Source organism: Pinus tabuliformis, chromosome 4_1 (genome assembly GCF_031772625.1).
Source record: "Pinus tabuliformis cultivar Carrire ecotype Pingquan chromosome 4_1, CPIR1, whole genome shotgun sequence".
Taxonomy (NCBI): domain Eukaryota; kingdom Viridiplantae; phylum Streptophyta; class Pinopsida; order Pinales; family Pinaceae; genus Pinus; species Pinus tabuliformis.
In genome coordinates this window covers 199,145,809-199,170,839 of record NC_142303.1, presented here as the reverse complement: position 1 = coordinate 199,170,839, position 25,031 = coordinate 199,145,809, and the positions used below count along the sequence as shown (strand labels likewise).

Sequence of the window (25,031 nt, the reverse complement as noted above, 5' to 3'; positions counted from 1 at the left end):
GGGAGGCATAACTCACTCCATTGTAATAACATGCTGTGTACTTCAGATCATTTTTGAATTCCATTTTTAGTGTGTTCTTTCCAATTCTATTTTTACTTATGTTTATTTCATTTTACTTCCATCAATAAATTAGTCTTTAAAAACATTTGATTTATGTCAATGTTCTAATTCAAGCATGTTAGATTATGAATTTCCAATTCATTAGGAACATGATAAATAAAACTGTAGTAAATAAGGAACCCACGGCTTGCACACATTTGGACTCGAGTCTAACAATTGAATGCACAATCCATTTGGTTATTCTTGTTGTTAAATAGTGAGGTCATTAAACAGACCACCAATAGATCTATGAGGCCAACTTGCACCAAAAAATAGAGAGACTATAAACAACACAAGAGCAAACCATAAACTAGAAACCCTTGAGTCAAATTGCGACAAGCACCTATGGAGAAAATAAGCAATACTCCAAAGGTGTTGTAATTATATTCTCCTCACCAACATATGCACCTCTTCTATCTACCTGACCATTGATGAGCTTCCTATAGTATATGGGTGGAATCTTAGAAGGCTTCAAGGCATAGGTTACTAAGTAAGAGGGAGACAACCTACCAATAAACATTGGAGGCAACATACATTGAGCCCACCCATTTGTAAACACTTTGTAAACAACGCCCACTAATAAAGGCATTGACCATAAGCTTGATGACAACCCATAACAAAAGGCATTTAAAGGAACATTGAAGAAGCAAATATTGCCAAAACACTAGCCCATTAAAAAGGCTAACCACCATCACTAAAAAGTCATGAGTTTGGGTGGTAAAAACCACCTCCATTGGAGGTCTATGAGGCCAAATCACTGGGAAAATAACATAGATAAGAAAATACACTAGTGCAAATCCCAAACTAGAAACTCTTGAGCTAAACTACAATAACCAAATAGAAAGAAACCAAACAATACTCTAAAGGCATTGCAATTCTACTCTCGTGCCCAACTTGGCTATCTCATCTCTCTACTTAACCATTAATGAGCTTCTTATATTATGTGGGTGAAACCTTAGAAGAGTTTGAAGCCACTAAGAGAAAAACAACATACTCACGTCTTCCTTCTAGTCTATCCATCCTTAACTATATGATTATGAATTGTAATATTAACAACTTATTAATTATCTTGAGAGATAAAGGTGTATTCTATTATTGTAACACTGTATACTAAAATGGAAAACTAAATTAAAAAAATAAAAAATAATATAAAAGTAAAATAAAATAAAATCCAGCCATAATAATAAAAAATACAATAATAAATTAGCCCTCCTAAAAAAACTTAATATCTTAGTTTTTTTTCAAATTCCTATACATACTCAATATATTAAATATTAAAATAAATTTAAACATACACACTTCCATTTTATATAACTATCAATAATCGAAACAATTACTTAAATACAAATGACCTGGTTTCTAAAAACTATAAATTCCAAAAAACAGTTACTTAAATACAAATCCCATGGATTTAAAAGCTATAAATTCCATAAAGACAATATAAACAGTTATTTAAACCTTGTAATACCTTTTGGTGGGATGGTATAAATTTTTAAACTATCTCTATAGTAAATTTTAATATTTTTAATTATTAAATATTCAAAATTTATATTAAATTTTAATATTTTTCTAATTTATAAAATGTTAAAATTTTATTTAACATTATTGTTAATTATTTTTCCCAGTTAAACTAATTCACACATGTCACGCCTGCATCAATATCGAACCTTCTTTCAAGCCCGACCAACTCAGTTCATACACCTGAGCAAACCAGGCCTATTTCAAACAAACCAATTCATATACATACGCTTTCATTATTACGGTTATAGCTGATGATTTTATTTAAATTTAATTTGTTATCGCTCATGATTTTATTTAAATTTAATTGACAAATGTAAATGCCAGATCTACATTTTTTCAATAGAGTTTATTTTATCGCTTACCGGTCGTATATTTCGACCCCGCCAGAGGAGAAAAACCTCTCCAAACTCTGCAGATCCTCAAACACAGACTGAAAGAGGAGGATCAGCAGCAGCGCACATATTAAAGGTCCCGCAAGCGATCTCCGCAACAGCTAAATTCGCCTCCAAGATGAGGTACCTTCTCATTTCCTTGCAATTTTAAGGCCGTTTAATATCCCGTTTGGTGCTGTTAAATGTTTTGCTGATCGTCTTGACTCCCTATAAGTCCCTGGATCAAATCCTATGAAAAACTTTTGAAGGTTTTTGTTAGAAAATCGATTAGTGATGTTAGAAGAAAGGACAAGTCGGCCCAGAATCTGACGTATTATCGTTGCAATTCGACTCGCGGAAATATATCATGCGATCTGAGACCATAAAAGTCGGGGGAAAGCGAATTCTGCCATTGGTCATTATGTCCTGACCAATATTTGCATCCAATCGCCAATGAAACTGTAAATTAAAAAGATCTTTACGCGGAAATGTAACAAAAGAACGGTTTGAACAATTATTGCGTAAGCAGGATGTTAAAACCAACTGTTTGAACCTTTATTGTATTTGGAAAAAGCTTCACAGACAATGCGTATGTGCCGATGGCTTTGGATCTCATTGGCAAAAGGATGGAAACCCACATAGGATTTTGTTCAACTAATTTTAGTCAATGATAAAGGAGACGAGTCATCATAAACCCTCCTTGTACTGGTACAATGATCGCTTTGCCTGTTATCGCGGATCAAGTGAAGTGGATTATGCGTTGCAGAATATTTTCAACACAGCTTGTAGATGTACTTTACTAACTAGGGCATTTCGGTCAGCAGAAAGTTTATGTGCGCAAGCCATTTTGGGCTTTGTATCCCCTAGTTGGGCTTTCGTTGGCTAAGTATGAGCTTTGTCTTGTTTATTGTTCGCCCAATTTGGGCCCATTGGCTGGATAACACGGTTTTGAAGGTTCGAACTTTTAAAATATTGTGTTGTATATACAAGTCCTTTTTCTTTGTTGAGCTCAGATGAGAGCCAAACAGTAAGACTATAAAGTAGTCTCTCGCTTTTCAGTTATCATCAATAAAATCCCCCATTGATCTCAGCTCTTAGTTTATAGTTAACTGGATCATGACTCAAACAAGAGTTTAACTCTCTGCTTGGCCTGAGTGAACTTTTGGGTCAACATGACTTTGACTTGTTAAAATCTCACTGACGATTAAATGAGTTAAACTCAACACGAAGGCTATAAAACCCCCTGAAGCTCCGAATTTGCTCATTTTTGTGCTTGTTGAGTTTTACTGGATCTGAGTCAAATTCTTGGCTGTTCTGTCTAGCAGAGTTTTTCTTGATTCTGAGTCTATTAACTTTGGTTTATGTTGAGATTTTCTTTCTGAATTGCACAGTTATGAATGACTATTTGTTTGCTGCAATTACTCTGTTATTTCTGTAATTAGTGCAATTAGTGATCTGTCCGGGCAGCAATCAGAGATCCAATTCCGAGAAAAACCAGCCTAAACAATTTCACAGCAAGAAACTGTTGGAAGTTTGACAACGAATTATGTAAATTTGGGTAAAAATGTAACTAGTTAGTTTTATACCGAAATAGCAGTTATGTAACGGAGGAGACTTGTATAAAACTAGTGAATGCCCGAGAAATGTAATAGTGGAGAATCATTGTTGAATTAATAGAGATTCCAATCCCTTGCCCCGTGGATGTTTCCTTGACACTCTGTCAGGGTTTTACCACGTAAATCCTGTGTTGTTTCTTGTGTGTGCATTCAGTTTTACTGTTAGTTATATTCTTTTCTTGGTCAATGTATAACTGTATAATCTTCATTCTTTATTCATTCACCTATTAGAACTACAAAAACCTCGCTGCTAATAAAGGGTTTCTAATAGCAAGAAAACCACACTGCTAAAACACTGCTTGCAGCAGGAAGCCTAGCTACTACACAATATTAATACGATGCTCGGATAACACCGTAAATACATATTACAGGAAGATAACAGTAAAACAATTTCAAAAGAAGAATAAATACTTTATTCAATAGGAAACTGCTGTACGGTGAAATGTTATAATTTATAAATCTGTATTCTTAACAGTGGCAGCAAGGTTTTACAGTTTTTGTTATGTGCTGTGTCTTGCAATGCTGCGATCTTCTTCTTTGGCCTGCTTCTTGGAACGACAACAGCTCACCTTCTTTCCCCATTCTTTATGCTTTCTTACCAGCAAATTAAAAGCAAAAAAGAAACTAACCTAACCAAATCATAAACTTAACTGTTTCCATCTAAAACTGTTTCTGTTGTCTCATTTTACCAATGTGCCGACAATGTAGGATCAGATCGGTTAGGGTAGACGGTTAACCCTTCTAAATCAGTTTGCTAGTAGTGGCAGATCTGGGTTAACCTGTAATAGCACATCTTTTGTTATTTTGAGATATAATATTCTTGTGTGTCCATTGTGCTAGCAAATGTAACAACAGGATGCAGTGCAAAACCACGGTGAGTTTTACTTCAATTAATTTTACTGTATAAAATGATCCTATGGGTGAACCTTCATAGCTGAGAATTAATCAAAATTCTAGTGACATGGAACTAGATAGTGACGATTGACATCTCCTTGCAAATTTTGACTCTTTGGGTTTGGATATCCCAATTAATTTTACTTACCACTGCAGAAAATGAATCATCTGCTGTTACAATGGGCTGTAAATGTACTACAGTGGTTCACTGTAAAATGTTGGACTCTTGGACTCTTTTACTCGTATCAGGTGGCACTATGATAATTCTAGGTTGGATTTAACAGTTAATAGTTAATTATATTTTGCAGCTTTTAATTCCGCCAAGGCTAGTGCAAGTGATGGCTAACCCTGCAGCCCACTCTTTTTTGTTAAATGTTTGACAGATTGTGACTTATTAAAAATTTAAGGATTCATGTTTGACAAGAAATTCAAGATTGCAGTGCTGTCTATTTTGTTAAAAAAATTCTCATGTAATATTGTAAATAATGAAAAATTTAAGGAAGGATAAAAAATAAAAATAAAAATTCAAGCCCATTGTAAGGGACAAGGTGCAGAAAGGAGTGCACCCTTTTTGAGTGAAATGAAGATCTTATTCTTGGAAGTGGTTCCTTGAACCTTCCATAACAGCGTGTTGTTTACCAGTGCTTTTGCATCTCTTTAAATTCACTTAAATGACCTGCAATCAACTGATTTTGGAAAACACACTGCCCTTGGAAGGTTTGAGGCCATATAGAAGGCATATAGCTTTTGGCTAATGTAGCTTGTAGTCTTGTGAGTTGCAGTGTAGTATCCACTGAGGGAAATTTACCCTAGGGATTGCGAAAACACATGGCAAGTTTCGTATTCTAGCTGTTGTCACCATATACATCAATTCTTGTAACTTGAGACTACATTGAATGCAATGAGATAGCGTGACTAGTAATTAACAACTCATTCACATGAAGCTATATCGGCAGTACATAATGAGTTTAAGCTTACAGTTCTGCCAATTTTCACATTACAGAGCAAGTCACAACAATTTCTATTACTTTAGCTACTGCCCTAATACTTCTTGCGGTCTTTTTGCTACCTCCAGACTTCGTCTACCACAATTTGCTGCTGCAGACCTGCACAGATGCAATCCAACGCCCAGAACAAACGCCTAGTAGCTGCCATGGAAATCCTTGTAGATGATGCTGTTGCTTTTGAAAAACAGATCCTCACTTAAGTATGAACACAGCAACCCTTGCTGCTTCAAAGGATTGTTAAAATTTGGGTACCAGAGGACAAGTGGTTCCCTAAGGCTTTGATCTTTGGCCTGGGGAAAAGTGTTGAAATTTTTTTTTTACTTTTCTCCTAAAGTGACTTTATAAGTGGTAAAGTCATTTTAATTTAAAAGTGATTTGTCAAGTGGTAAAGTTACATTCTAATTTAAAAGTGACTTTATAAGTGGTAAAGTTATATTCTAATTTAAAGGTGAATTTATTAAAGTCAATGAAGAATTAGAAAGTGAAAAAGTGACTATGGAAATAAAAGGCTAAGTGGGTGAGTTAAAAAATAGAAAGTGAGAATTAAATGCACATTTATTTTCATCCTTAGATCTAAATGAATCTCAACCATTAGATCTTAGGGTAACCCAAAAGGTCATTTAGAGAGTTAAAAGGAGGAGAGAAGGGGAAAAGATCAATTCATTCTTTCATGAGCATCTGAGAGAAAGAGAAAAGAGAGCAAGGAGAAAATTTCTGAGCAATGAGGAAGTGAAGGAGAGCAGCAAGAAGACATTTCAGCAAATCTGGGCAACAACATTTATTGGCACGCATCCCAAGGTAAAACCGTACAGCAATAGGAAGGCATAGAAATTGAGGAAGAAGGACAACATCAAGGGCATGAATTTCGAGGTAGTTGTACTGCTGAAATCCGTACAATCAGTACAAGAAGTTTTGGGCACGTTTTTCGAGGCTGGTCGTACAACATTTAATGTTGTTTTATTGCTGGAAAATTTTATGTTTTGGTTGTTTGCTGACTGGCATGATTTTCGAGGCGGAGTGCAAGCACGAAAATCGAGATAAGTTGTAATTTGTGGTTGCTGGAATTTTTACTGTGTATTTCAGTTTCTCTGTAAAAACATTTTCAGAAATAAAGAAGAGCTCTCAAACTGGTTTTCCTCAGGAGTTGTAGGGGGTTTTTCTAGGGTCACATTGACCAAAAATCATTGTTATTTTCTGTGTGTGGCTGTCATAATTTTGCCGTGTTTTATTTCTGCAATTTCAGCAGTTGTTAAATCTCTAAATTTGTGTTTTCAGAAAATATTGTCATTTCCAGATTTTAGAATTTTTATTACGCTTAGATTTAAAACTAAATGCATAGATAAGGAAAAGTTATAACTGGAGTGGGGGTTGAAATTTCTTCATGGTATTGGAGCTTGGTTCGCTGAAAAGTGCAGTTTGGGACAACAAAATGAAAATTACAGCGAGCTGATTCTTACACAGAAAACAGAAACCTTTACCACAGATTTGAAAATTTCAGTTTGGTAGGATAGTGAAACATGTCCTTGGGTTTGAGAGTTGAAGACAGGTTGGATGGGCAGAACAACTACAGTGCATGGAAGGAGAGAATCCAGAGCATCTTTGAGGAAGCAGAAGTCTGGGGCATTATGGTAAATACCACACAGAACCCAGTAGTAGTACCTGTTGACCTTGTATAGTTGGTAGAGTTTAACAAAAAAAATGCTAAGGCAAAAAAAATTGATTCTGGAAAGAATCAAAGGCCATGTCATTCCTCATGTGTGAGGAAAGACTTATGCACATGAGATGTGGACAGCCTTTACCAGTGTTTACCAGAGCTCAAATGAAAACAGAAAAATGGTCCTAAAGGAGAAATCGAAGGCCATTAAAATGGCTAAGACTGACAGTGCGACATCATACCTCACAAAGATCACTTCAGTGAGAGATGAATTGGCAGCCATAGGTGAGGTCATTGCACCCATTACGTTGGTGAGAATTGCTTTGAATGATCTTCCCAAGACTTGGGAGAATTTTGTGGATGGCATTGTTGCACGGGAAAACCTTCCTAATTGGGAGAGGTTGTGGGATGATTGCATTCAGAATGAGATCAAAAAGAGCCATCTTGGGGCAGTCAAACAGGTGGAGGAGGATGACAATGTGGCATTGTTAGCAAGAGGCAAGAAGGGCAGAGCAAAGAAGCAAGCTTTCAACAATAGAGGCAAAGGCAAAGGTAAAGGCAAGCAGCAGAACAAGGAGAAGGACTATTCCAAAGTCAAATGTTGGAATTGTCAAAAGTTGGGACGCTATGCTGTTGTGTCTCCGGAGAAGAAGAACAAGAAAGGGAAAGACAAACCCATGGCAGCTTCTGCAGAGATACAGAGCTTCTCAGAGAGCTTTGATTGGGAGTTTGGGTTTATAGCTTGTGAGGCCACTAGTGCAGGATCACCTGCCATACAGGTTCAAAGGGAGTGTGCATTCCCCTCTACTAGTAGAGCATCTTCTAGCATTTGGTATGTTCACAGTGGCGATTCCCGTGACATGACAAGAGTTAGAAGTACTTCTCAGAGCTTTCAGAGGGTGATACTAATAATTTTAGGAATGTTCTATGCTTAGAGCAATTTATTTCAATTTTCATAGTTAGCTCCATATCTTTTCCAGATTAGTAATCACATCAGCATTAAAGTAAATTGTAGATAGAACATAAACATAAATTGCAGAAGACAAGCCAAGACAAGAGGACACTAGATGTGGCGCTAGCCAGGGACAAACCCCAATGTGGGGAAACCCTTGATCAATTCTTCTTATATGTTCTTCAATAGTTCAGTAGAGAGAGAGAGATAGTATGTTTACAACAGAAGTCAACACTTTGACTTATCTAGATAAGAACATAGATCATCTCTAAGAAGATGATACATGAGATCAGTTGAAGACATGTTGCTTCAACTAATTCTTTAAGGTGAATCCTTCACCTATCGTTGTGCTGCATTTCGTCATCATGTTGCACCTCACTGCGTTGCACCATGCTGCACCCATCATCACTATGCTGCATCTCATCACGCTTCATTAATCATGACTGTACCAATCACTGTACTGCATTATGTGCCATTGCTGCACCATGTTGCCATCCTGACCTATGTGTTGGCTGCATCTTGCATGCTTGTTGTCCCTTGCTTGCTTGTTGTCCTTAGCATGCTTGTTGTTGCATGCTAGTTGTCCCTTGCATGCTAGCTGTAACATTGCATGCTTGGTGTATTTGTTGCTAAATACCATACAACTGTCCCAATATTAGTTAGTTGTCCCTTGCATGTTGCTCTCCTTTGGAGACAAATGCTTCGGCTGTTTTGGCAGTTTTGGCAGTTTTGGCTGTTCCCAGCAGTTCCGGTAGTTCTGATTGTTCCCGGCAGTTCCGACTTTTTCCTGTTGAAATTTGGTACCGGAGGACAGGTGGTTCCCTAAGGCTTTGATCTTTGGCCTAGGGAAAAGTGTCCAAAAGAATTTAATTTTTCTCCTAAAGTGATTTTATAATTTTTATAAAGTCAAATCTAATTTAAAAGTGATTTTAAGTGATAAAGTTACTAAAGTCTAATTCTAAAGTGACTTTGGAAATAAATGACTAAGTGGGTCTTTATTAAAGTGGGGTGAATTAAAAAATAGAAAGTGAGATTTAAATGAGCATTTAATCTCAGCCCTAGATCTCAATCTATTTCAGCCATTGGATTTAGGGATCACCCAAAAGCCACTTAGGGTTAGATTAAAGGAGGAAAAAGGAGGAAAATGTCATCCATTCTTTCATGAGCAGATTGAGAGAGAGAGCAAGAGAGCAAGGGAGATTTCTGGACAGGGAGGAGAAGGAGGCAGCAGCTTGGCACACATTCCAAGGCAGCAGTTTAGCAAATCCGTACAGCTGAGTGAGCACACAGTGAAAGGCAGATATTTGGCACGATTTTCTAGAAATCTGTACAGCAGTTTATTTGTGGAGGCCGTACAGCAGTTGGGCACGATTTTCTAGGAAAACTGTACAGCAAGTTGGGCACGATTTTCTAGGAAAACCGTACAGCAGTTGGGCACAAAATCGAGGAGGCCGTACAACATTTATTGCTGTTCTGTTTTGCTGTTGCTAGTTTTTCCAGTTGGCTGTGAGGCACAGAAAACGAGATAAGTTGTAAAATTTGCTTGCTGATTTTTTTGCTGAATATTTCTCACTGTAAAAAGCATTTTCCAGAAATAAGAAAGAGCTCTCGAACTAGTTTTCCCCAAGAGTTGTAGGGGGTTTTTCCAGGGTCACCTTGACAAAAAATCACTGTGTTTAAATGTGTTAAATGGTTGTTTGTACCTGTTGATTTTTTATTTCTGCATTTTCCAGCATTCTGTAAAATTTCCAGAATTTGTGTTTTCAACAAAAAATTATTTTTTCAGTTGTTGAATGTATGGATATGGAAAATGGCATTTAACTATATGGGAGAAATAAGGTGAAACTGAAAATCGGGGTGGGAAATGAGAAATTTTTACATGGTATCAGAGCTTGAGTGCTGAAGTGCAGTTTGGGACAGCAAGGAGGAAAATTACAGCCTGCTGATTTTTCACTCAGAAAATTCCAGCAAGCTGATTTTTCACAAACAACAGTTTTATTTTTACTACAACAGTGCTATTTTTCAGTTTTAGAACAGCAGGATGTCATTGGGATTGAGGGTGGAGGATAGGTTGGATGGGCATACAAATTACAACGTTTGGAAGGAGAGAATGCAGAGTATCTTTGAGGAGGCAGAAGTCTGGGACATCATGGTGCATACCACACAGAACCCTGTTGTTCTGCCTACTGATGCTACTCAGTTGGCTGAGTATAATAAAAAAAAGAACAACAAGGGTAAGAGACTGATTCTAGACGGAGTCAAAGACCATTGCATTCCTCATGTGAGAGGAAAGAGAAATGCCCATGAGATGTGGACAACATTGTCCAATCTCTACCAGAGCACCAATGAGAACCGGAAAATGGTTCTGAAAGAGAAGTTGAAGACTATTAAGATGGGTAATGATAGTGCAGCTAGATATCTCACAAAGATTACTAATGTGAGAGATGAGTTGGCAGCAGTTGGAGAGGACATTCCACCCACTGAGTTGGTGCGGATTGCAGTGAATGGCCTCCCCTGTTCATGGATGAACTTTGCTGATGGGGTTTGTGCACTTGAGACCCTTCCCACATGGGAGAGGTTTTGGGATGATTGCATTCAGACAGAGATCAAGAAAGGTCAGCTTGGGGCAGCCAAGCTAGTTGAGCAAGATGAGGATGTAGCACTGTCGGCAGGAGGCAAGAAAGGCAAATGGAAGAAGCAGGGTTCCCAAGCAATGGTGGGGGCAAAGGCAAAGGCAAAGGTAAATAGGGTAACACACAGAAGGACTATTCCAAGGTGAAGTGTTGGAATTGTCAAAAGATGGGACACTATGCAGTTGTGTGTCCGGAGAAGAAGAAGAAGAAGGGGAAGAACCAGAGCGTGGCAACTTCAGCAGAGGTTGAGGACTTTGCAGTTCGTTTTGACCGGGAGTTTGGGTTCACTACGTATGAGTCCTCTAGTGCAGGATCACCTGCCACACAGGTTCAGAGGGAGCATGCTTTTCCCTCGATTAGCGGAGCATCTTCGGGTATCTGGTATGTGGATAGTGGGGCTTCATGTCACATGACAGGAGTCCGTGAGTACTTCTCAGAGCTTTCAGAGAGGCACTGATATAAAGGTAGTACTCGGTGATGACAGAGTTGTTAGAGCAGTCGGTGTGGGGACACTGAAATTTCAGAGAGAGTCCAAACCTCCCTTGAAGGTGTCAGATGTTCTTTATGTGCCAGGGATGAGGAAGAACCTCATATCTGTCTCAGCTTTGGAGGACAGAGGATATGAGGTACTGTTCAGGGGAGGACAGGTGTTGATGTATCCCAGGGGCACTCCAGCTGATTTAGCTAGAGTGATAGGTGTACGCCATGCAAAGGTGTACAAGTTTGCATTCCAGTCCCTTTTGGCATTGAGCAGTAGTACCGACAGCAGAGCTAGCAGTTCTGAGCTGTGTGAGATTTGGCACCGCAGGATGGGACATATGTATCATGGAGCCTTGAGGACCTTGCGGGAGATCGCTACAGGTGTGCCAGATTTCAGTACTGATCACTTTGATACTTGCAGAGGATGTGCGATGGGCAAGTTTGCCAAATCCCCTTTTCCCAGCAGTGACAATAGAGCGACTGGGATACTTGATTTGATTCATTCCGATGTGAGCGGTCGGATGTCTCATGTTTCCTTGAGTGGATATGAGTACTATGTTTTATTCATTGATGATCACTCCAGGAGGACTTGGATTTATTTCTTGAAGACCAAGAGTGAGGTCTTCAAGTGGTTTCAGGAGTTTAGAGCTCTTGTGGAGACACAAACAGGTCGGAAGATCAAGTCCCTGAGGTCGGACAATGGGGGAGAGTACACCCTTGGAGAGTTTGTTGACTATTGTGCGGAGGCAGGCATTAGGAGGGAGTTCACTGTTCCTTACAACCCCCAGCAGAACGGGGTTGCGGAGAGGAAGAACAGATCCATTGTAGGGGCTGCCAAAGCCATGTTACATGATCAGGGGTTGCCATTGTTCTTGTGGGCAGAGGCCTGCAACACAACTGTTTATTTGCAGAACAGGAGTCTGCATCGTGCCTTGGGGCACATGACTCCGGAGGAGGCTTTTTCTGGGAAGAAGCCTGATATTGGTCATCTTCGTATCTTTGGGTGCATTACATACTCCTACATACCCAAGGAGAAGAGGACCAAACTAGAGCCCACTACAGAGAAGGGTATCTTTGTGGGCTACAGTGAGACCTCAAAGGCCTTTTGGATTTACATTCCTGCACAGAGGAAAGTTGTTGTCGGGCGGGATGTGAAGTTCGAGGAGGACAGGGCCTTTAGGAGGTCACGAGAGTTAGAGTATCTGGATCAGCCAGACCCTCAGCAGCAGTTGAGTCAGTCGCAGGGATCTAGTGGGCAGGGATCAGGAGGATCAGGAGGTACTCTATGAGGATGTCAGGTCCGTTAGTGAGCAGTGGCTCACCGAACCAGAGGGGTGGTGCTCCGGGCAGCATGCAGAGTAGTTCACTAGGGAGTCCACTGATGGACAGTTCACACGGTACCTCAACTTCTACTGGTTTAGGTGCAGGCAGGAGGACAGCAGACAGATAGTCAGGAGTTCAGGCTCCTGATGATGATGGGGAGGAGGAGTTTCATTCTCCTATGGGAGAAGTGCACTCAGGGAAGAGGAAGCCCAAGTGGCTTCAGGACACCTTGAGAGATGCCACATCTGTTGCTGAGCCTAAGAGGCCGGTCAGAGAGAGTAGACCACTTGAGAGGTTTTGTAGCTATATGGCAATGGCTACCAGCATCCTTGACTCTGAGCCTTCTAGCTATGAGGAGGCAGCTAGCCAGCAGGTCTGGAGAGAGGCCATGCAGGAGGAGTATTCTTCTATCATGAAGAATGATGTTTGGGAGGTGGTGCCGAGGCCTGAGGGCAAATCCGTGGTTACTTCCAGATGGCTTTACAAGGTAAAGCATGCTGCAGATGGCAGGATTGAGAAATTCAAAGCGAGGTTTGTGGCTAGAGGGTTCTCCTAAGTAGAGGGAGTTGATTATGAGGAGACCTTCGCTCCGTGGCTCGATATACTTCGATCCGCTCCATTATATCGATAACAGCAGAGATGGGTTGGAAGATCCACTAGATGGATGTGAAGACTGCATTTCTCAATGGCTTCATACAGGGGGAGGTGTACATTGAGCAGCCACAGGGCTTTGAGGTGCATGGGAAGGAGTCCCATGTGTGCAGACTGAAGAAGGCCCTTTATGGCCTGAAGCAAGCTCCCAGAGCTTGGTACTCCAGGATAGATACATACTTGCAGGGGATGGGTTTCACAAAGAGTGAGGCAGATCCGAACCTTTACTTTATTGTGATTGGTGAGGAGCCTCTCATTCTGGTGCTGTATGTGGATGACTTGGTCATTACAGGTGCAGAGAGACTCATAGAGCACTGCAAGAGAGATTTTGCGGCGGAGTTTGAGATGAAGGACATCGGCTTGATGCATTACTTTTTGGGTTTGGAGGTGTGGCAGGAGGAGGGGCATTTCTTCTTAGGGAAGGGGGTGTATATTGTGGACATCCTTAGCAGATTCCACATGGAGGATTGTAGACCCATGTCGACACTGATGATCACCAACTGGAAGAAGCTTCATGCTTCGGATTCCGAGTTGGTGGATCCCACATTGTACAGGTAGCTGATTGGTTCTTTGATGTATTTAGTCAACAATAGACCAGATATTTGTTTTGCAGTCAACACGATGAGTCAGTTTATGTGTGAGCCTAGGAAGGTTCACTGGGTGGCTGCAAAACACATTTTGCGGTACTTGCAGGGGACAGTGGATTATGGTCTGGACTACAGGCAGGGGGATGGAGTGAGATTGGCAGGTTATACTGATTCTGATTGGGCAGGTTGTGCTTCTGATAGGAAGAGCACTTTAGGGTGCTGTTTTGGGTTGGGTTCAGCAGTAGTGTCATGGTTCAGTCGGAAGCAACAGTCAGTAGCATTGAGTTCAGCGGAAGCAGAGTATATGGCAGCCAATCTAGCTAGTTGTGAGGCCATCTGGCTTCGCAAGATGTTGTTTGGCTTATTTGGTTAGCTGTTGAGACCTTCAGTGATTTACTGTGATAATCAGAGTTGCATTAAACTCACGGAGAATCCAGTATTTCATGACAGGTCAAAGCATATCGGGATCAAATATCATTTCATCAGAGACTGTGTTCAGAAGGGTGTTGTGAAGCTTGAGTATATTCCCACTGATGAGCAGGTTGCAGATATTCTTACCAACGCCTTACCACGTGGCAAGCATGACTACTTCAGAGACAAGATGGGTGTGGTGAGGAACACCTTCTTCGGTAAGAGGAAGTGTTGAAATTTGGTACCGAAGGACAGGTGGTTCCCTAAGGCTTTGATCTTTGGCCTAGGGAAAAGTGTCCAAAAGAATTTCCTAAAGTGACTTTATAATTTTTATAAAGTCAAATCTAATTTAAAAGTGACTTTAAGTGATAAAGTTACTAAAGTCTAATTTTAAAGTGACTTTATTAAAGTCAATGTAAAATTAGAAAGGAAAAGTGACTTTGGAAATAAATGACTAAGTGGGTCTTTATTAAAGTGGGGTGAACTAAAAAATAGAAAGTGAGATTTAAATGAGCATTTAATCTCAGCCCTAGATCTCAATCTATTTCAGCCATTGGATTTAGGGATCACCCAAAAGCCACTTAGGGTTAGATTAAAGGAGGAAAAAGGAGGAAAATGTCATTCATTCTTTCATGAGCAGATTGAGAGAGAGAGAGTAAGAGAGCAAGGGAGATTTCTGGACGGGGAGGAGGAGGCAGCAGCGTGGCACACATTCCAAGGCAGCAGTTTAGCAAATCCGTATAGCTGAGTGAGCACACAGTGAAAGGCAGATATTTGACACGATTTTCTAGAAATCTGTACAGCAGTTTATTTGTGGAGGCTGTACAGCAGGTGGGCATGATTTTCTAGGAAAACCGTACAGCAAGTTGGGCACGATTTTCTAGGAAAATCGTACACAGTTGGGCACAAAATCGAGGAGGCCGTACAACTTTTATTGCTGTTCTGTTTTGCTGTTGCTAGTTTTTCCAGTTGGCTGTGAGGCACGGAAAACGAGATAAGTTGTAAAATTTGCTCGCCGATTTTTTTGCTGAATATTTCTCACTGTAGAAAGCATTTTCCAGAAATAAGAAAGAGCTCTCGAATTGGTTTTTCCCAAGAGTTGTAGGGGGTTTTTCCAGGGTCACCTTGACAAAAAATCACTGTGTTCAAATGTGTTAAATGGCTGTTTGTACCTGCTGATTTTTTATTTCTGCATTTTCCAGCATTCTGTAAAATTTCCAGAATTTGTGTTTTCAGCAATTTTTTTTTTTTTTTTCAGTTGTTGAATGTATGGATATGGGAAAGGGCATTTAACTATATGGGAGAAATAAGGTGAAATTGAAAATCGGGGTGGGAAATGAGAAATTTTTACATTTCTGTAGTTTTGACAGTTCCGGCATTTCCGGCTTTTTCGGCTTTTCTGGCAGTTCCGGCTTTTTCGGCAGTTTCAGCTTTTCCGGATTTTCCAGTAGTTCCTTCTTTTTTGGCAGTTCCGGCTTTTTCGACAGTTCTGACTTTTCCGATAGTTCTGACTTTTCCGGCAGTTTTGACAGTTCTGGCTTTTCCAGATTTTCTGGCAATTTCGGCTTTTCCGGCTTTTTTGGCAATTTCGGCTTTTCCGGCTTTTCTGACAGTTCTGGATTTTCCAGCTTTTTCGGCAGTTCCAGCTTTTCTAGCTTTTCCTGCTTTTTTGACAGTTCTGGCTTTCTGCGCTCTGGATCAGGGCAACGTTATTCCTTAGGATCTCTCCTCCTACTAAAACCTAAAGACAAGTGGACAAGTGGTACCAGAGGACAAGTGGTTCCCTAAGGCATTGATCTTTGGCCTAGAGAAAAGTTTCCAAATTTATTTTTTACTTTTCTCCTAAAGTGACTTTATAAATGGTAAAGTCAATTTAATTTAAAAGTGATTTTATAAGTGGTAAAGTTACATTCTAATTTAAAAGTGACTATAAGTGGTAAAGTTACATTCTAATTTAAAGGTGACTTTATTAAAGTCAATGAAGAATTAGAAAGTGAAAAAGTGACTATGGAAATAAAAGGCTAAGTGGGTCTTTATTTAAGTGGGTGAGTTAAAAATAGAAAGTGAGAATTAAATGCACATTTATTCTCATCCCTAAAGCTAAATGAATCTCAACCATTAGATCTTAGGGTAATCCAAAAGGTCATTTAGAGAGTTAAAAGGAGAAGAGAAGATGAAAAGATCAATTCATTATTTCATGAACATTTGAAAGAAAGAGAAGAGAGGGCAAGGAGAAAATTTCTGAGCAGTGAGGAAGTCAAGGAGAGCAGCAATAAGACATTTCAACAAATCTAGGCAACAACATTTATTGGCACGCATCCCAAGGCAAAACCGTACAACAAGAGGAAGGCACAGAAATCAAGGAAGAGGGTCAACAACAAGGGCACGAATTTCGAGGTAGACTTGGGCATGAATTTCGAGGCAGTCATATTGTTGAAATTTGTACAGTCTGTACAATCAATACAACAAGTTTTGGGCACATTTTTCGAGGCTGGTTGTACAACATTTAACGCTGTTTTATTGTTGGAAATTTTTTGTTTTGGCTGTTTGTTGATTGGCACAATTTTCGAGGTGGAGTGCAAGCACGAAAACTGAGATAAGTTGTAATTTGTGGTTGTTGGAATTTTTACCGTGTATTTCAGTTTCTTTGTAAAAGCATTTTCGGAAATAAAGAAGAGCTCTCAAACTGGTTTTCCCCAAGAGTTGTAGGGGGTTTTTCCATGGTCACATTGACCAAAAATCACTGTGTTATTTTCTATGCGTGGCTATCATAATTTTGCCGTGTTTTATTTTTGCAATTTCAGTAGTTGTGAAATCTCTAAATTTGTGTTTTTAGAAAGTATTGTGATTTCCAGATTTTAGAATTTTTATCATGCTTGGCTTTAAAACTAAATGCATGGAGTGATAAGGAAAATTGATAGCCGGAGTGGGGGTTGAAATTTCTTCAAGGATGTCTAGTTGATAATTTGTTATCCAGCAGGTGTCAGATACCCGCTATGTTAATTTTTCAGATTGTTCTATGCTGTTACAATTAGTTCAGCCCAATTCAATTATTCATTTAGCAATGCATCCAATTATTAACAATGTTTCCAATCATAAACAGTAATTGAAGATAGAACAATATATGCAATGCCAAAGAAGACAATAACACAACCACAAGAGACACCATATTTGTCAAAAATCAGGGAAAAACCCCACTAGGGGGAAAATCGTTTCAAATCTTCTTCTTATTAGATTGTCATAAAAATTTTCAGCAGAGAGTACAATGATCCCAATATATAATCATCCAACAAAGATTTACCCAAAACAAATCAGAAGCAGACTTCCAGAATTACTGTATAGCAGAGAGAAACCTTCTAGCCTTCATACATCTGCGGTGAACTGTCAAACCTTGACTCAAAACCCCTGTCGCACTCATCAAGTCATTTTGTGAGTGATTGTGACTTCCGGGTTGCTCCTCGAGACACTGTGTGCGAGCGACTATGACTTCCTGGTCCCTCTTTGAAGCACTGTAAGGGAGCGACTGTGGTTGAATTATCTCAGAGCCTTGGTCACACCCTTCAAGATGTTATGCGAGCGACTGTGGCTTTCTAGTCGCTCTTTGAGGCACTGCGAGCATGCAACTGCAGTCAGATCTGACCTTCGACAAGTGTGTGATTGGAAAACAAAAACTCTAAACACGTGCGAGCCTCAAACCTGTAATTTTAGACCTTGCGCGAACATCCTCTGTTAGATATGTGCAATCCAAACAGTAGAAGAAGTGAAGAAGATGCTTGATGATTATGTTTAAATGAGCTTGAGGTTTCTTGTATTTATAGGCTTCCATGGGGTTCCATTTGATGTCCATTTGATGTTGACGCTGACTTGTCCAAATGTACATGTGTGGATGCATAAATTCAAAATCCAACTTCTGCTTGTCCAAATGAGGTGATCTTTAGGTCGATTTTGGTCCTCTAAAAAAGAGGATATCTTTGCAAACATCATCTCCGTCATATGAGCTGTCCAAGGTGGGATTTGACCCTAGTTGCATAAAGTAACACTCCCTCTCAATTAGGAAGAATTCCACCTACCAATATCATATCATCCTATCATGCTGTCGTCATGCTGTGTCCATCTCTGCTCAACTCTATTTGCTGAAACATTCTCGAATCTAAAAGAAAAAGAATCAGGGAGCATTAATTTCCACCCTCTATCTCATGGGGGAGTCATACCTCAATCCCATATCGAGCAATAGGGTATCCAAACACATTGGGGAGCTCGTTCTCAACTCAGAACCACAGAAGGGAGCAAATCTCAACCCAATCCTATTGCCTGCCAATCTTCCCATCAATAACCCTCAAGAGTCATGAGGTAGAACACCCGCATCACACTCAACTTGGGTTGTACGCATCGAGTACACTCTCGACCCGTTGGCCAAACAGGGAGCGGTATTCCCAACAAGCTTGGCTTGCGGGTATGATGCCAACTGGAGTATACTCTGCATAGACCAGATAGGGGAGCAACATCTCCAACTCTATGGGTAATAGATAGGGGTAATACCTTATTGCCCAAAGATCCCTCAACCCTAGGAGCCCTATAGGGTCCGAGCTCCACAGTCACCACAAATGTTTGTTTACAGTTCCAAGCTCCTATAGTTAATGATCCGAGCTGTAATGATGACTTAATCACTGAAATTTCCCAAACAAAATTCTTCTTGATCCTCGACCTCCTTTCTATCTCTGTGCTCTTTCTTTGAAATGATCATCGAATTGATGGCTAGAATGATGAGTTCAGACGTATATTTATAGTAATTCGTCTTTACGAAAAGACTTGTCTGTTGGGCTGGAGAGCTGACATGAAGGAACTGACCATAGTCGGCTAGGTAAGAGAATACGATACATTATCTTAAAAAATCAATTTCTCTTAGACTACTAGGAGTTAGAGGCTAAGTGAGGGCTCATTAGAAAGGTAAAATTGTCCTCTACATTTTGGAGAAGGAGCCATTGTAAAATGATGTCGTCAAGATGCCAAAGAATAAGTTTCTTTATGTATAAGGATATTGGGACAGAATGAGGGTTAGGGTATTTTCGTTAGGGCTTTAAGTGAGGTCTCCAACCATCATACAAGTGTGTCATATATGGTCTCCAACTGTCATGTAACGATCATGTCTCCAATTGTCATTTTTCCACTGTCATGTCTCCAACCATTATCCATGTCATCATATGGTCTCCAAGTGTGGTCATCAATCCATGTCATCAAGTGTAATGAGATCATATTTTTATCAATGAATTTATCCATGACAACCTTTAGGAATTTATTATTTGGACAATGTTAGGGTGCCTTTTATATAAACATAGGCCTTAGGATTAGGACATCTAGCAATCATTATTATCATGAGGCTTTGGGGCTTCTTCATCAAGAACAAGGATGTCATATAGCCGAGGTTTCATTAGGGTAAGGATTTAAGAGCTTTATAAGCATCTTCAACAAGGCTAGAATATTTTATTGTCATTATTATGCATGCATGTGCCTAGGAGGGTTTCTAGGGCTTCAATGTTCATTATTAGATCATGCATCATGTTCATGCTTAGGGTTAGGGCAACATCTTTAGGACATGTATGACAAGAATATTTGCCATCACAAATAATGCCATATTGACATCAATGACAACCTTGACCAACAATATATATATATATATATATATATATATATATATATATATATATATATATATCAATGAAGTTATCTATGGTAAAGCGTTCTCATGACTATAAAGTTAAGAAGTGTCTTTATGATAATAAGATATATGGCATTGACATCTTCAATATTATGTGTGACGATGATCCTAGTACCATGATGGGTGACAATAATCCTAGTACAGTGTGATAGTGACCTTGCTGATGAATGACATGACAGTAACAATGTTACATGAAGACAATAACCTTGGTGGCAATGACCTCAAAGCTCAATTCAAGTTTAAATTCAATGAAGGAAAGCTTGGAGCTCTATGACAAGAATCCTCTGAAGCCTCAAGCACGTAAATTCAAGTACCTCGTCAAATATATTGCCCATATCACCTTGCCAAGTATAAGACCTATTAAGGATATGATCACACACACACACACACACATATATGTATTAAAGATGTTGGTTGATATGCATTTGCGTTGACCTTTTTGAGATAAAAGTTACTTTGCTAAAGGTCTTGATAATTCTAAAAGTTTTGATTCGGTCTTGATACTTTACTAAAGGCTCTAATAAGGCCTTGAGAATTTGTTTTGCCTTGATGGACTCTACTGAATTATCTGAAGCATGTATATTGATGCAAGGATGAAGTATAATTATTAAGGTTCTGAGAATTTGTTAGTATCATCTAAGGCTTATGTTCAGATTCATGGAATACTTATGGGTGTGCAGAAAACCCTAGGGATTGTAAAATCTTAGGATTGCCAATGATGATAATGTTGGAAAGGAAACAGATAATAAGGAAGATGATAGCGACAGTGAAGAAATGAAACAAGGTGAAGTAGGAGAAGAAGGTTTTGATCAAAATGATGATAATGAGAATGAAGATGTGATAGATAATGATGAATATGAAAGTGATATAGATCAAGATGATGATCTAGATGAAGTTGATCTTGGTCTGGATGAGGATGATCTAGATCAAGTTAATGATTCCGATGAAGCTGATATAGATCAAGATGAAGATTCCGATGAAGCTAGTCTTGATATGGATGAGAATGTTGCAGAAGATTCTCGAGCTGAAATTTCAAAAGGTAAGGACGAAGATGTTGCAACTGTGGTGGTCAAGATGGAAGAACAAAGCACTGAAGATGATACTCCATTTGAGGACACAGTCTCAGAAAGTGATGATCTACCCTTGGAGGAAGAGAATGACTTCTTAGATAAATTTAGAAGTGAATTTGTGGAAGATAGTTTAGAAGAAGAAGATGATGATGAACATGAAAAGGAACTTCTTCAATTCAATCATGAATATAACATTGACTCTGAAGAAGACAAAGAGAATCTCAAGGAAGGTGTTCTGAAGCCTGGTCAACTAGAAGAGAGTGACAACAAAAGTTTGAAGTCTTCATCAAAAAAGGTCCTCACAACTGCTCATGTTGATGCTTGGTGTCAAGAAATAAAGGAGCGACAAAACATAGGAGCTCTTCATTGCCTCCTGCAAGCTTTTAGAACTGCATGTCACTATGGGGATGGGAGAAGAGACGACTCTTTTTCAATTTTGACAATTGTAAACAGTAATACCTTTAACACAATCATGATATCTGTTCTTGGTGAGATTGATGGTATATTCAGGAAATTGCTGTGAATGCCTCTGTCAGGTGGAAAGAGGGAAGCAATTTTAGAAATGAAAGACACTCCACGATGGAAGGACCTTGAGGGTCTCATCAAGTCATATTTTGTCAACACAACAAACCTTCAACAGATTGAGTTCCTAAAGAACTATGTTGTGGAACTCTATGGAGTGGACTTATCAAATGCTTATCAACATGTATTTACATTCATTAATCAGTTGGGAATGGTTTTATGACATGCTCTCACATTAAATACCAAGGAAGCACTAGAGAAGGCTTACAACTGGCAATATATGAATTGCCTTGAACTTTGGGTTAAATTTCTTTGTGCCAATGCCAACAATATTGACTTCCAACCTCCTTCCTATCCAATGGCTCAGATTGTAATTGGAGTTGCTCATTTGGTGCCTACTGCACGCTATACCCCTTTGAAGTTGAGATGTACCAAAATGTTAAACACACTTGCTTCTGCTAGAGGAATTTTTATTCCTGTGGCTTCTTTACTTTTTGATATGCTAGAGTGTAAAGAACTGGACAAGACACCAACTGGAGGATATGGGAAAGCTTTTGACTTTTCAATAGCATTAAAGGTGCCATACATTCCCATCACAGATGAACACCTCCATATGTTGGCTACTGATTGCAAATATTTTTCGACAGATGATGTAGGTAGGACCAAGAAGCGTGGATGCGACTGTGTGAACAGAAACAATATCGAATTCATATATACAGAGGGGTTCTTGGATTCCGATATGGGCCGAGGCTGATATGGGGTTTACTCCAATGGACTTCATATAAATATATCAAAACCCTACCCATACAAATACCACAAAGACGATGAGTGTTCATTACAATTTATAGCGATACTCTACGCCATTACCCATGCTAAGTCTCATCACAAATCTTGCCACCGTGTTGACATCTTCACAGAGTACAAAAGAGTGCTCACGTATCTGGAATTCCTTAGAAATAATGAGAATTTCTGGACATCGAGGAGGACTTGGGATCGACGAGGGAAAATTAAAATGATGATTTCTCCGCGAGATTCAGAGTTGGAGCTTCTTGTGGGCACCCGATCGAAATATATCGAACGCCGTCGTTACCTCTACACATACTACTATACCCTCGACTCTACCTCGGTGTGCTGTCCCCGACTCCTAAACACAGTCTGACGTTGTTGTCGGCCACCAGTGCTGGTCGGCTTGTCGACCCTTTCTCGACGCTGTTCACTACCTATCCGTCGACCGTGGCTAGAAATAAACATATCGTCAGTCAAACGATTGTTCGCACCCCCAGTCAAATGCTGGGTCATACGATACGTAAGATCGGTTTATATGTGGTCCCGACATATATAGTAGCCGATATATACATTTGCGTACATTTGCGTCATTGTTAATATATAAATCGGTATTTGAATAAGGGTTGTTCGCTATATAATTTAACAGACACCGTAATCAAAATACAGTGGGGCGTTGAAATAAATCCAATTAGCCGATACATTTGGGGCATTGAAATAAATCCGACTAGCCGATACATTTGCGTCGCACGATTGGCCAATATATTTCACAATTCGTTCGGCAAACATATATATGTAAGTAGGTCAAGGAACATTATAGTCGTATCATAACAAAATTAAATTTAATTAGTTAATATTATTTAATTAATTAAATTATTAAAAAAATTATTATATTAAAAAAAATTAATATTATTATATTATTAAAAAAAAGAAAAAGAAAAAAAAGACATAACCTTGGGTTCAAGGCAACATTACTGGAGAGTTCCACATGATAAGGTACTAATGACGACTTACACATGCCGAAATGACGCAGTCGTGAATAAATTATTAGCGATTAAGCTTTGAGGACAAAGCTTTTCGAAGAAAGGGGCAATGTTATGAATCAAAAATAGATATAAAATAATGTAAATATAGATAATAATACTACATCAAAAACAATGATTAATTAGTGATTAGTTTAGTGAAGAGGTGTGTCCCCAAAGGACATGACCACTCATAAAGGGACACCTGCTTAGGTATATAAAGCAGGCCCTCATTGTAACATTGAATCATCACTTATACATTTATATATATATTAATAAATTATTATTATCAAATACCTCTTGTGTATTTTAACATATTAAGTCAACAATCTATCACTTTTGTTGCTTCAGATGGTATGGATTCCTTGATGATATGATTGACTCAATCTGAGAAGGCTAAGATCAAGAGGGAGCTGACACACTCTCAAAAGATAAGTATTATCTTGATTGTTTCTATTGATTATTTCATTATGAGTCTCTTGGCTTGCTTGGTTGTTCTTGTTCTTCCATAGCCTCCTCGTGAGGATTGTAGGTACATAATGAAGACTGCCAAGGTGTGGCAAATCGTTGGAAATGATGGAAGAACAATGTGACAAGAAGACTTGTGATAGGCTCTGTACTCAGAGGGAGCAAACAAGATCAACCTGATTGAAGAGCGAAGGTGGCTAGAAGTTTTTGACCACCAATGTTGACCTAGATATGCTAAAGATGAGCCCGTGATTTTTCTGCTATGTATAGGACTTATATGTAAGAGGAAGTTGCTTTTGTAAAGGCATGTGCCTGGTGATATATTTGGCACTATGGACTGTAGGTCCATCAATATCTCCTTGATGAATGATTTGAAGAAGCTGCAAGACTCTGATATTGACTTGGTTGATTCTCTGATTGGTTTGTTGATCTATTTGATGATGTTTGTTTCCATTGAGTCTATTGTTATCTGCTGGATTCGATTATGGTTTGTTGGATTCTACTATGGTTGTTGATGCTTGCTTCTGTGAGAAGCCACTTGTTATTTGCTAGACTTGATTATGGTTTGCTGGATTCCACTATGGTTGTTGATGCTTGCTTTTGTGAGAAGCCACTTATTATTTGTTGGATTCGATTATGGTCTGTTGGTACCTGCTTATGAGAGAAGCCATTTATTATCGGCTGGATTCAACTATGGATTCTGATATTCACTTTTGTGGTTGCAAATGATTTCTTTTGCGAGAAGCCACTATTGAATTCTATTATTGTCTACTGATAGCTGCTGATGTTTGCTTCTAAGAGAAGCCTCTACTGAGGCTGGATGAACAATTGAATGTTGTTATGTTTAAGATCAGTTGTCGCCCAAATCGTATAGGCAAGATCCGACAATGCTTAGAACGGGGGTTGTCACTTTGATCCTCGCTCTCTCCGTTCTAGCTGTCTCCCTACAACAGGCTATGTGGGCTAGTCCCTATAAAATGTGAATATGAAAGACCAATCGACAACCGACAAATCCGGGAGACACGACTGAATGGCCTAGCAACTTGGTTAATTTAGCAAGTTTAGTGATTAGGTTAGATTATCTTGAAAGACCAACGCCTTAAATGGGGTCAAAATGCTTGCTTTATGTGAATTATCTACCAAGCCAACGGATGAACAGTTGCTGCTTTAGGATGCTTCACTATCCTATATGAAATGCAACACCTAAAATCTAAGTGAAATGCAAAATCTTGGTTTATTTTAGGTTAGATG

General features: G+C 39.2%; 1 protein-coding gene across 4 annotated transcripts in view; it reads left to right on the top strand.

Moving 5' to 3' along the window:
- The first annotated feature begins 1,873 nt into the window (after positions 1-1,873).
- The window catches only part of SAC9 (sacI homology domain-containing protein / WW domain-containing protein), a 339,290-nt gene continuing 316,132 nt past the window's right edge, over positions 1,874-25,031 (top strand). Inside the window, exon 1 of one of the 4 annotated variants that reach the window (XM_089419454.1) lies at positions 1,874-2,135. The gene's annotated coding sequence lies outside the window, so the exon portion shown is untranslated. The remainder of the gene's footprint in view (positions 2,136-25,031) is intronic. The other 3 variants (XM_089419453.1, XM_089419451.1, XM_089419452.1) reach the window with 3 other exon arrangements.